The following is a 12,619-nucleotide window of genomic DNA, read 5'->3' on the forward strand; positions in this document are numbered from 1 at the left end:
AATCAAAAGTATGAGGGTTGGTCAGGGTAGATGGGTGGGCGTATAACGTGAATGTCTAGCAACCCAAAGGTTGCACGTTTGAATCTCATCATGGATAACTTAAGCATTTTGCAACTACTTAACATGCTAGCTAACCCTTCCCCTAACCCTTTAACCTAAGTCCTTATCTTAACACTTAACCCCTAGCCTAGCTAACATTAACCACCTAGCTAACGTTAGCTACTTCAAATTGGAATTCGTAACATATCATACATTTTCGCAAATTCATAACATAGTAAGAATTGCAATTCCTAAAATATTGTACGAATTGAAATTCGTAACATATAATACAAATCGTAATTTGTAAGATAAGACACGAAATGGAAGATGGACATCCACCAATTAATACATACCATACGAAACTTAACATATTATACTAATTGGAGTGCCCAAGATTTCCATTTACTTTGTTATATCTAGGTTGGCTATTACTGGCATCTTGAGATGCCAGGGGTTTAAGTGATCCATCATATGAATCTGTCCAGGTTGACTGTTCATGTCTCCAGTCTACTACATTTGATAAAGACAGACACAGACAGTTAGATAGACAGATGACTGACATACTTTCACATTCACTTCTTGTCATTTAACAGACTCTTACCTAAACCAATATATAACCTATGGGGAGGGGCAAAGTAGGTGCCAGGTAGACCCACATAAAACTAAACCTGCTCAAAGAAGAACAAGTGGATAAGTGTAAGGGTGGAGGGAATCAAGGGTCGAGGTGGTGGACTAGCCAGGTGCAGTTTGAAGAGAACACACCGACACCTTTGATGTTCAAACCGTTGAGGACATCTAAAAAGATGTCAGGCTATAGGAAAGTGTCTGCTTTTTCATTTACTACCGTCTCCTGTGCAGGCATGCGCGGGGGGGGCAGCTCTTTCAACTACAATTGATCTAACAGCTCACATACAGTATGGCACATCGACTTGACCTAGAATCTGATTAAGAATGTAGGTTAAGCTATTCTTTCAAAGTGGGGGTAGCAGAGGAAACAAGACAAGAAGTATACTTCATTAGTCCACACGAGGTGGAAATGTGTCTTCTGCTTTCATCCAACCCCCTGATATACACACACACACACACACACACACACACACACACACACACACACACACACACACACATTAGATTGGAGAGGCTGGAGCAGACATCATTTACAAATTAAGCATGTGTGTTTAGTGAGTCCACCAGATCAGAGGCAGACCAGAGATATGCGCATGTATAGAGTATCACAGTATGAGTCATAACACCTATTAAACCTAGCGGTCAAACAAGGAAAGGGTTCTAGTAGTTTTTCCACCATTCATTTTTCCCATGGGGGATTTTAGAAACTTAAAATAAGGGCTGTACTTCGCATAGGCTTACCATTGTGTGATGTTTTGATAACCGTGTAAATCTCTCTAGGACAAGGTGACTATTCACCTGTATTTACCCACAAAATGTAAAATGCTAATTAGCTGCAAATGTGGCTATCATAAAGAACTACAAATGCCATGATGATCTAAATGAGACTGCCGAATCGAGGCAAAGGTAAACATCTCTGGGTTAACTATCTAATGTTAACTAACTCTAGTAATTAATACATTTCTTTAAATGGACAATTCTGTGAACTGTCTTGTGCAAGTTTCACATCGATACAATACCTGTTTGCAAAGGTGTCAGCGAGATGTGACGTGCAGGAGCTTGCAGGGATTTGTAGTTTTGCACGATGTCTACTTTGATCATAATTAGCATTTTTTAATCTAAGAGTAAATAGAGCCGAGCATATTGATAAAAGTCACCTTGTCCGAGAGAGATTTACATGGTTGTTGAAACATCCTTCCTGGGTAAGCCTACACAAACAGACCCTTTTTTCCTCTAAAATCCCCTATGGGAAAAAATGAATGGTGGACAAATTATTGGAACCATTTCCCTGTTTGACAGCTAGGTTTTATGGGTATTATGACACCTCCACTGTGGGGCTCTATTGGACCATTTTCCTGTCCTTGCTAAGCATTCAACATGTAAGGAGTACTTTTGGTGTCAGGAAAAATGTATTGAGTAAAATATACATATTTAGGAATGACGTGAAGTAAAAGTTGTAAGAAATAGTTGTAAGTACAGATACACCAAAAACAACTTAAGTGGTGTAAAAATACTTCAAAGTATTATTATTTTTTACACTACTGCTATTTACTGTCAGGCCTAATAGGCAAACATTTTAATTTCCCAAAATGCATAGGATATTGTATGGTTATCCAAGTCTTGCAATCGGTTAGTCCATTATCACCTTTACCCTGTCGTTCCTAGTAGGCTATAACGGATTGACTTCGCTCTCACTTCTCTGTGAGTTTGGTCTGTGTTCTAAACTGGCTGGGGTTTTCAGCTTGCTTTGACAAACACCCCTCCCCCAAGCTTTGGCGAAACAGGAACAACTCCTTTGAGAGAGGGAGAGAGAAAAAAAGCTGCACAAGTTTGGAACGTCTTGGAGAAGCCCTTGTTATCGCTTGGAGTATACTAGTCAGGAGCGGAGATTTATTCATGCAAAATCTGGAACTATTCTACTGCTCTGGTTTAATCGTTGGAAAATAACAGTTTAACCTCGTCTTTCGCGTAGGCCTAACCTCTTTTTATGAAAATGGTTTACTTTACACGAGGATAATTATTGGTGCAAGTCTATTTGTGTATGGAATCATTTGTCCTCAACGAAGAAAGATGGGACTCGTGGAGCTCTGTATACATATGTGATATCGTGTTCAACAATGAAGGATATTGTGTCAGACACAATGGGTAAGGGAGGGTTTCCCTTTGCATCTAACGTTACTCTACCTAACCAAGCTATATATCTTTAAAAAAAATAAGTTTTATCCCATGCCCTTTCAGCTGTAAACATACTTGGCCTTGCTCCGTTGGGAAGTCAGACCCGTATTCTCTGAAGTTAACGTTACACCTTTAAACATTCTTCAATTTGCTATTTCAATATATCGCTTCAAAGTTGTCCCTGGTGCTAGTTTTGTCCTATTAATTTGTGTAGATGGGTATTTGTCCATTGCAGCACACATGCTGCTACTTTCTATTTTCGCAATGAATCGATTTGTGGGGGGGTTACTTACTTTCCCCACTAATACTAATCAATTCTGACTTTCGGTTTCACATAGAAAACTTAAATTACTGCACTTATCCAGGTCTATGCGTGGTGAAACCATTGCAAGGCAGTAAGCAACACATCCTGCAAATGTGATCGTGATTCGCCGACTTGGCCTGAAGCTTTTTGTCCAATTCTGTGACCAACCCGACGGTTTCCAGTGGAAGGTTTGAACAGCCGTGGTCGAATACGCTAAATCTATCGTTACCTTTCGTGTTGCAGTGGCTCATGGTTTTTATCCGCTTGTTATTAAAGGCGAGCGTGAAAGGAGATGGTTTGTAACTGTCTGGCCAACAAAAAAAACAAAGCTACGAGAGGGTACAGTAATTTTCCCATTCATGGTATCCGACTCAATATGGAATGGGACGTCTGCAACATATTCTGAAATGAATGTAGCCCACACTCTTTTGCATATGTCAACACTGGATTGGAGGTACTGGAAAATGTTGAATCATACGTTTTATATTATTCATAATAGGTGTTGTGTCAGTTAGTTGGAAACTTGCATCACCACCCCTTTGTAGTTATATAGATGGTATTTATGCTGTGTAACTAGCCCGTTTTGTTTCTTGAGCAAAGACTGTCTGTTTACTTGTTCTACCCATAGAGAATACTGCGTCATGTCCTGTGTCCACCTGGTTGTGGTTCCTGCTTGAATGGTAGGTTAGTTAGATAACCAAAACCTTGGCCTATTCACTCTGCTCACGACTGTTTGGGCAGAATCAATATTTGCCAAAAGGTTATTTTGGTGGTGTAGACTATTCATATAGTAGATGTGAATGATGCCATGGTCAGAAGAGCTGATGAAGCCGTATAACATTTATTTTTGTCAGCATGGAAAATACTTTGGCTGCAGTACAGCTAGAATCCTTAGTTGTTCCATCCATTTTTGGACTTATAAATTAATTCTATATACCAATTGATTCTTGAAGAATATAACTTAGAAATGCCTCATGAGCTTAGTTCAAGTGTTTTACCCCATCAGAACCCAAACAATTTTTTTTATGCCAATGTTCGTGACAATGACCTAAATGTAAACAAACACTGTATAGCCTCAACATGGTTAAAACTGTCATTTTGATATCATGGTCAGGGGTTCATTCATATCTCTGTCTGAATTTGATAGTGGTTACATTTCTCCAGGCCAATCTCAGCGTTTTGCCAAAACAGGTGGGGTGGCTGCGTTGCCATTGTTTCAACTATGCATCCAAGGTTTAAGATGATAATTACGTCCTTAAAGTTTATGCATACCAGGCTAGGGTAACGCTATTTCCAAGTTGTCCTTTTGGATCAATTGTTATTTCATCCTAGCTGTCCCATAGTTTTACTGCTGTGCAGTGACTTAAACCTGGGCATCTAACCTAATGTCAAAGCTGACGTGCTTCACAAATGCTGTGGATATGCACTTAACATGTAGGTTGTCTGCTATCTTCCTTTTGCACTGTGGGTAGAATCTGCCACGTGGTTCCATTGCCTTTGTACATGTGATGGTTTTATGTATTGGCTTGGTATATGTGGGATGTATCATGTACACATCATACAAGTTTTGTATATATCTTTCCCTTATGCATCTTAATGTTAAATGTGTAATTGCTAAATTGCATGGCCTCTGTTGCAGCCAGAGAAAGAAGAAACACAATCTAAAATAAAAATCGAACAAACATGTTTGATTTGGGACCGACTGTGTCTGCCTCTTCCTATTGTATTCCTATTTGAATTATTCCTCTTGAAGACATTGCCAAGAAACCTCTAAAAAGTCACACTGCTTTTCAACCACACATTGAATGTATCGATTGTGCCTTTTTTTAAAAGTGGCTTGATAAACTCATCAAAAAAGAAACGTCCTCTCACTGTCAACTGAGTTTATTTTCAGCAAACTTAACATGTGTAAATATTTGTATGAACATAAGATTGAACAACTGAGACAAACTGAACAAGTTCCACAGACATGTGACTAACAGAAATGGAATAATGTGTCCCTGAACAAAGGGGGGGAGGGGGGGGTCAAAATCAAAAGTAACACTCAGTATCTAGTGTGGTCACAAGCTGCAATAAGTACTGCAGTGCATCTCCTCCTCATGGACTGCACCAGATTTGCCATTTCTTGCTGTGAGATGTTACCCCACTCTTCTACCAAGGCACCTGCAAGTTCCTGGACATTTCTGGGGGGGAATGGCCCTATCCCTCACCCTCTGATCCAACAGGTCCCAGACGTGCTTAATGGGATCCGGGCTCTTCACTGGCCATGGCAGAACACTGACATTCATGTCTTGCAGGAAATCACACACAGAATGATCAGTATGGCTGGTGGCATTGTCATGCTGGAGGGTCATGTCGGGATGAGCCTGCAGGAAGGGTACCACATGAGGGAGGAGGATGTCTTCCCTGTACCGCACAGCGTTGATTGCCTGCAATGACAACAGGCTCAGTCCGATGATGCTGTGACACACCGCCCCAGACCATAAAGGACCCTCCACCTCCAAATCGAACCCGCTCCAGAGTACAGGGCTCGGTGTCACGCTCATTCCATCGACGATAAATGCGAATCCGACCATCACCCCTGGTGAGACAAAACCGCAACTCGTCAGTGAAGAGCACTTTTTGCCAGTCCTGTCTGGTCCAGCGACGGTGGGTTTGTGCCCATAGGTGACATTGTTGCCCGTGTTGTTTGGTGAGGACCTGCCTTATAACAGGCCTACAAGCCCTCAGTCCAGCCTTTCTCTCTCCACTGTCCGTCCTGTCTCCCTGTAGCGCTGTCTTAGGCATCTCACAGTACGGAGAGTTATTGCCCTGGCCACATCGTTCATGCAGATGAGCAAGGACCCTGGGCATCTTTCTTTTGGTGGTTTTAGTAGAAAGGCCTATTTAGTGTTCTAAATTCTCATAACTGTGACCTTAATTGCCTACCGTCTGTAAGCTGTTAGTGTCTTAACGACCGTTCCACGAGTACATGTTCATTAATTGTTCATTGAACAAGCATGGGAGACAGTGTTTAAACCCTTTACAATGAAGATCTGTGAAGCTATTTGGATTTTTACGAATTATCTTTGAAGAACAGGGTCCTGAAAAAGGGACGTTTCTGTTTTTGCTCAGTTTATGAATGATATGTAAACGTGTGTGGTCCGTTGATAATCGTGTTCCTCAACCAAAATTGTATTTAGGTCTTTGGAGATCTGAGGTCTGTTGAGGAGGATGTAATGTCACGGAATGTTCGGAGAGAGAATGTATTGCGTAGAACAGAAATGATTGTCACTCAGATGGAATAGGGGATTGTGTCAACTGGATTTGTTCTATTTCAATCTGATATTCTGGGTGTTTTAAAGACCCTGAATACTGATGGTTGTCTTTTTTTCCACTCTCCAGGTTTGTGAATGGGTACTGTGATCTTCTGCTGAGAGGGAGTGCCGGGATTTGAGGCTCTGTGACAGTTGTGACTCCGGGCCGACGCTAAGCCGGTCAGCTTGCTTTATCTGCCAGACCAAGGTCAAAGGGCACGACAAAGGGAACCCAGGGATAGGCTCTCCTCATGAGGAGTAGCCGGGGTCTCTGAGACCTGGGGTCATTTTAAGGTAAGAACATCAAACTCACACACGTGTGTAGCCGCCATGTTACTTTGTCACTGTTGTGGTTTGGGTATTACAGGCATGTGATATGTGTAAATGTTTTTGTGCTTGTTGGCGAATGTGTCAATTATATTCAAGCATTAGGAATGTTAGGGACAACACGTTTTACGGACTACAATATGGTTAAGCAAACGTTTTATTATTTTTGTATGACAACGTATTCACAGATATCGACTCTTCCCATGACATCTGACTGCTTAAGATGTGTTTTTCTTATTGTGCATGGGATCTAAGAGTCTAAACTTAAATAACTCAAAGAGCAGTAACAGGGACATCTTGACGTGATCGTTGACTCCACAAATCTCAGATGTGGGGGCGCATGGGTTCAGGCCCTGGGGCGCATGGGTTCAGGCCCTGGGCAGAGGACAGGGCACCCTGTTTATGGAACGGTATGCTGTGTTGCAGGGCTTATCTCAGGCCCTGCCTACACACACACACACACACACACACACACACACACACACACACACACACACACACACACACACACACACACACCATGTGTGACGCCAGGCTGGGCAGAGCTGAGGGCGGGCACATGCAAATGGCATGAAACAGCCCAGCATACCATCCTGTAATCACATTCCGTGACCTACACACCCACTAAAGGCCTCAGATGTAGGAGCACAGAGGCTGACAGACAGGAAATGGTGTGTGTGTGTGCGCGCATATGTATTGGAGACTGTGAAGCGTGCGCTGTCTCCATGGCTGGGCGGTACACCATATTTTATGATATACCGGTATTGAAGCAGGGACCGGTTTGGGTTTTTACTTTACCTTCTATACCAGTATTTGAATGTTTTGGTTTGTTAAATGTGAAACGCCATGTGTAATGTCAATTTTTATAGTTTACTTTGCTACTTGAGTCATTTCTCTCCGCAACACATACCTAGCCATGCCCCCCGTCACTCAAGGAGCGCATTTGATGTTCCTCAACCACGAGACACTTGCGTTCAGTCTGCATGGTCAATGCAGCACATGCAACAATGTTGATGATGACAATGCTGTTTTCACTTTGCTTCTTAATATAAATCCACTAGCGTTCTATAATGACACTAAAGGTTTGTGTTTCTTACATCAGCAAACAGCTAGTTTGTCTTTTCTTAGCAGGTTGCCCTAAATCTTGTTAGCCGTAAATGCTAATAGCTAGCTAATAAATGTACTGAGTAAGAGCATACGTAGCTAGCTAATACCAGTGATGGTGTAGACCTAAATCAGCATGTTTGTGCAACAGTATCTTCTAAATCAAAGAGGAATATGCAAAGCAGGAATATGTTGGCTACATGATGTAGGTAAGAGAGAACATGCAATGTAGCCAAAGCTTATAAGGTCCCCTAGGAAACGTTTATCGACACTTTAGTTCCTACTGTCACAATAACCCCTCCCTGGCATTTTAATTTGTTGTCATCTCAAACAACACTGGATTCAAAGTTCCCACTATTATATTCTAACTATAGAATTAAAATAGTCATTCTGTTTCCATGATTCCAACAAGTTTTTTCTCTTATTGGAAAGTCAAATTGCAATTGCAACATTTGGTTAAAAATAAGTCCTAGATGATTTGTCCATATCGTGCAACCCTACGTGGCAGTGTGGACATTTTCTCAATTGAGGAGTGGTGTAAAAATACTTTAAAGTACTATGTATGTTGTTGTTTTTTGTATCTGTACTTAACTATTTTTATTTTTGACTACTTTTACTTCACTACATTCCTAAAGAAAATACTGTACTTTTTACTCCGTGCATTTTCCCTGACACCTAAAAGTACTCGTTACATTTTTAATGCTTAGCAGGACAGGAAAATGGTCCAATTCACACACTTGTCAAGAGAACATCCCTGGTCATCTACTGCCTCTGATCTGGAGGACTCACTAAACACAAATGTTTTGTTTGTAAATTATGTCGGAGTGTGCCCCTGGCTATCTGTAAATACAAACAAAAAAAAGACCTGGCCGGGGGGTGCCAGAATAAGAACCTATCCCTCAACGTAACCAAGACTAAGGAGATGATTGTGGACTACAGGAAAAGGAGCACCGAGCACGTCCCCATTCTCATCGATGGGGCTGTATTGGAGCAGGTTGAGAGCTTCAAATTCCTTGGTGTCCACATCAACAACAAACCAGAATGATCGAAATACACCAAGACAGTCATGAAGAGGGCACGACAAAGCCTATTTCCCCTCACGAAACTAAAAAGATTTGGCATGGGTTCTGAGATCGTCAAAAGGTTCTACAGCTGCAACATCGAGAGCATGGTTGCATCACTGCCTGGTAAGGCAATTACTCGCCCTCTGACCGCAAGGCACTACAGAGGGTAGTGCATACGGCCCAGTACATCATTGGTGCTAAGCTGCCTGCCATCCAGGACCTCCTATACTAGTCGATATCAGAGGAAGGCCCTAAAAATTGTCAAAGACCCCAGCCACCCCAGTCATAGACTGTTCGCTCTACTACCGCATGGCAAGCGGTACCGGAGTGCCAAGTCTAGGACAAAAAGGCTTCTCAACAGTTTTTACCCCCAGGCCATAAGACTCCTGAACAGGTAATCAAATGTCTACCCAGACTATTTGCATTATGTGCCCCCCCCAACCCCTCATTTTACGCTGCTGCTACTCTCAGTTTATCATAATGCCTAGTCACTTTAATAACCGTATCTACATGTACATACTACCTCAATCAGCCTGACTAGCCGGTGTCTGTATGTAGCCTCGCTACTTTTATAGCCTCGCTACTGTATATAGCCTGTCATTTTACTGTTTTATTTCTTTACTTACCTATTGTTCACCGAACACCTTTTTTGCACTATTGGTTAGAGCCTGTAAGTAAGAATTTCACTGTAAGGTCTACTACACCTGTTGTATTCTGTGCACGTGACAAATAAACTTTGATTTGATTTCTTATATTGCAATTGGCAACTTTCATAAATTAGGTGCATTACCGCCACTGACCTCGTTCGTCTTTCAGTCACCCACGTGGGTATAACCAATGAGGAGATGGCACGTGGGTACCTGCTTCTATAAACCAATGAGATGGGAGAGGCAGGACTTGCAGCACGATCTGCATCATGAATAGAACTGACCTCGAGCGGTGTTGTCAGACTGTAAGTGATTTCACCGAGTCTGTGTTACCACCCTAGGATCACTCACTACTCATAAAGCAAATGTAGAACTTGTATTACTGAAAAACTAAAAATACCATCAAATACTGTCCATAAAAAAAAAATATATATATATATATATATATATATATATATATATGTATATGTATATGTATATGTATATATATATATGTATATGTTTTTTAAATACGGTGATATAATATTTTGGCCATATCGCCCGGCCCTAGTCTAGTTATGTCCTTTAATTCGGACCAGTTATGTCCAGTTCGTCCAGTTACGTGGGCATGACATACTCCTGGCTCTACATATAGGCTAATGCTTAATTTTGGATTTCACTATTGTTGGTGATGTAAATTAGTGACACTAAAATGCTCACCAAATCCGTACTGGCTAAAATGTTTCTGTTAACATTGTTCTTCCGAGCACAGTTCTAGCAACTTTGGCTTGACTCAGGTGTGTGGATTAGGTATTGGAGGGTGTTCTGTTCTGGTTGATTGTGATTGGTGACATTCTGCACATACTGTTGATGGTGTTAGACTTTTGGGAGAGTCTGATGTGAGCGGTCCCTATGTTTTCATAAGAGTAGGCCATGTTGGGTCATGTTCATAGGGCACTTGAACGGGAAATGTTTTCAAACATTTATCAATTGGATAAACCCAGATAGTACAACCCAGTATCAGTCGGTTTTCTACTATTTAAAGCCTAATAAACATGACCATGGTGAAGTGCTGTCTCTCCCCCCCACTCATGTGCAGTGTGTGGGTGTTGCTGCCCTTTCCACCATTGCCCAACTGACCTGGCTGTGACCCAGCTACTCTCCCATAGTGCACAGGGCCATCTGTCACTGCCACAGCTGCCACATACTATGGCTCTAATAAATGGGCCTTAATCTGGCATGGTTGGTTACTATTCCTCAAAACCCCATTGGAGAAATGGAACGTTCTCTTTTTACTTCTCCCTCCTGCATAATGAGAATTCTTATCGCCTATCTCTCTCTGTCATATGGTCTCTCTCGCTCTCTCTCCTCTCCCTGTGTAATCTGAAATTGTAGGGTTTTGCAGTGGTTCAGAGTTTGCCGGTACTGTCACATACCTCTAAATGAACTATCACAACCAGGAGGATCCTCCATCCTCGTTTAAATCTCTAGTTTGGGAACATTTTGGCTTCCCGTTAGATTATAACGGAGATAGACAGAGAGTTGTGGATAAAACTTCAACATTATGTCGCCACTGCTCAACGAGAGTGGCTTATGTTGCTGCCAACACCTCAAACATGTTGACACTTAACATTTATGCCGAAATCACCCCAGTATTCCTACCACCGGAGCAAGATGGAAACAACGCAACTTTGTCTCCCGTCTGTATTCGCGCTGCCCTTTGCAGCAGATTCGGACCTGGCCAAAGAAATTACAAGAGCGATAGGTGTTTTTTAGCTGTGCCCGTTCTCGGTGGTTGAGAATAGGGGGGTTTCAGTACCTCGTGAAAGTGCTCAAGCCACGTTACAAACTTCCCTCTCGCACTCATTTCAGCAACTGGGTAGTACCTGCTCTAGATAAGCAAGCCAAAGTTGTGTTGGGCATGTCGCGCTTACTACAGATGGATGGACCTCCAGGGCTACAGAGAGCTACTTAACAGTGACAGCCCATCACATTAACCACAGAGTGGGAGATGAGAAGTACTGCGCTACAGACACGACCCCGTTATGAGAGTCACAAAATTGCGCAACTTTTTCTCTCTGTAAGAGAAATGTTATAGCATAGGCCTATACAATGCCCGAGCCAAGTTTTTACATATTGACTTCACATGCATATTGCACTTTATTTTAGCGTTGTTTTTGATGAGTCTTTTCGGTGTTAACACTTAAGTAAATAAAAATGGACTGTAGTAACTGCAATATGTAGCGAACCGTTGGTTTGGTGAATTGTTGCACCCCTACTTTCTGTGATTGGCTAGTGGTACCCCCAGTGAGGGAATGGCTTTCTGTGATTGGCTAGTGACACCCCCTGAAAATGGAAACACTCTCTCTGATTGGCTGGTGGCCACTGAGTTTAGCTCAGTTCCTTGTAGTGGAATCTTTTCATTTCAGCTCATGATGCGAGTATGAAGGTTGCCAGGTCTCCTGATACCTTATCCCTCCCTGAGTTGAAAAATGTAGGGTGCGCTGATTTGGAACGCTTTACTGGTGTGTGGGGGAGGGGTGCGTTTTGGCATCCTCCACTGAAAGAGGAGAACTCTAGGATTTCTCTCCTCCATTCCCCCCTTTCTATCCCAAATAATCCCTTCTGCTAACAAGGCACATTTTCCTTTTTCTTTTCACTCTGTAACCATAATATGGCTGGTTAAGCATTGGCAAGACATTGTAACCTTATGCTATATGAATGCACTGGCGAGGCTTTGCCAAGCGCAATGAGTTCTGGAGTGGCACTATATTGCCAATGGCTTCTCCCGATGCCAAGGCCATGTTGTGTCACGGTGCCAGCGTGCCAAGAAGAGCTGAGGCCTGCCAGGACATTAAATGGGCTGCTTTTTGAACTCTCTCTCTCACTGGCAAAGGATTCTGCTCCAGTTCCTGCAGCGTGCTTGTTCTAGCTAAACACAGTTTGAGTTTGATATGGGGGGGGGGCACAGGCTTTCATCACCCATAGATGAAATGCTCCTGGTGCTAGGATGTTATGATAGGAACACGAGCGTTGTTCAGCGGTATTGTAAACACA

General features: G+C 42.3%; 1 protein-coding gene across 6 annotated transcripts in view; it reads left to right on the forward strand.

Moving 5' to 3' along the window:
* The window catches only part of LOC118370153 (B-cell CLL/lymphoma 9 protein-like), a 109,853-nt gene that overhangs the window by 58,565 nt on the left and 38,669 nt on the right, over positions 1–12,619 (forward strand). For 3 of the 6 annotated variants that reach the window (XM_035754991.2, XM_035754990.2, XM_035754996.2), the window contains exons 1-2: positions 2,357–2,811; positions 6,530–6,735. The gene's annotated coding sequence lies outside the window, so the exon portion shown is untranslated. Of the gene's footprint in view, positions 1–2,356; positions 2,812–2,902; positions 3,600–6,529; positions 6,736–12,619 lie in introns of those variants that run through there. The other 3 variants (XM_052499068.1, XM_052499070.1, XM_052499069.1) reach the window with 2 other exon arrangements.

The sequence above is a fragment of the Oncorhynchus keta genome, chromosome 37 (genome assembly GCF_023373465.1).
Source record: "Oncorhynchus keta strain PuntledgeMale-10-30-2019 chromosome 37, Oket_V2, whole genome shotgun sequence".
NCBI classification, from domain to species: domain Eukaryota; kingdom Metazoa; phylum Chordata; class Actinopteri; order Salmoniformes; family Salmonidae; genus Oncorhynchus; species Oncorhynchus keta.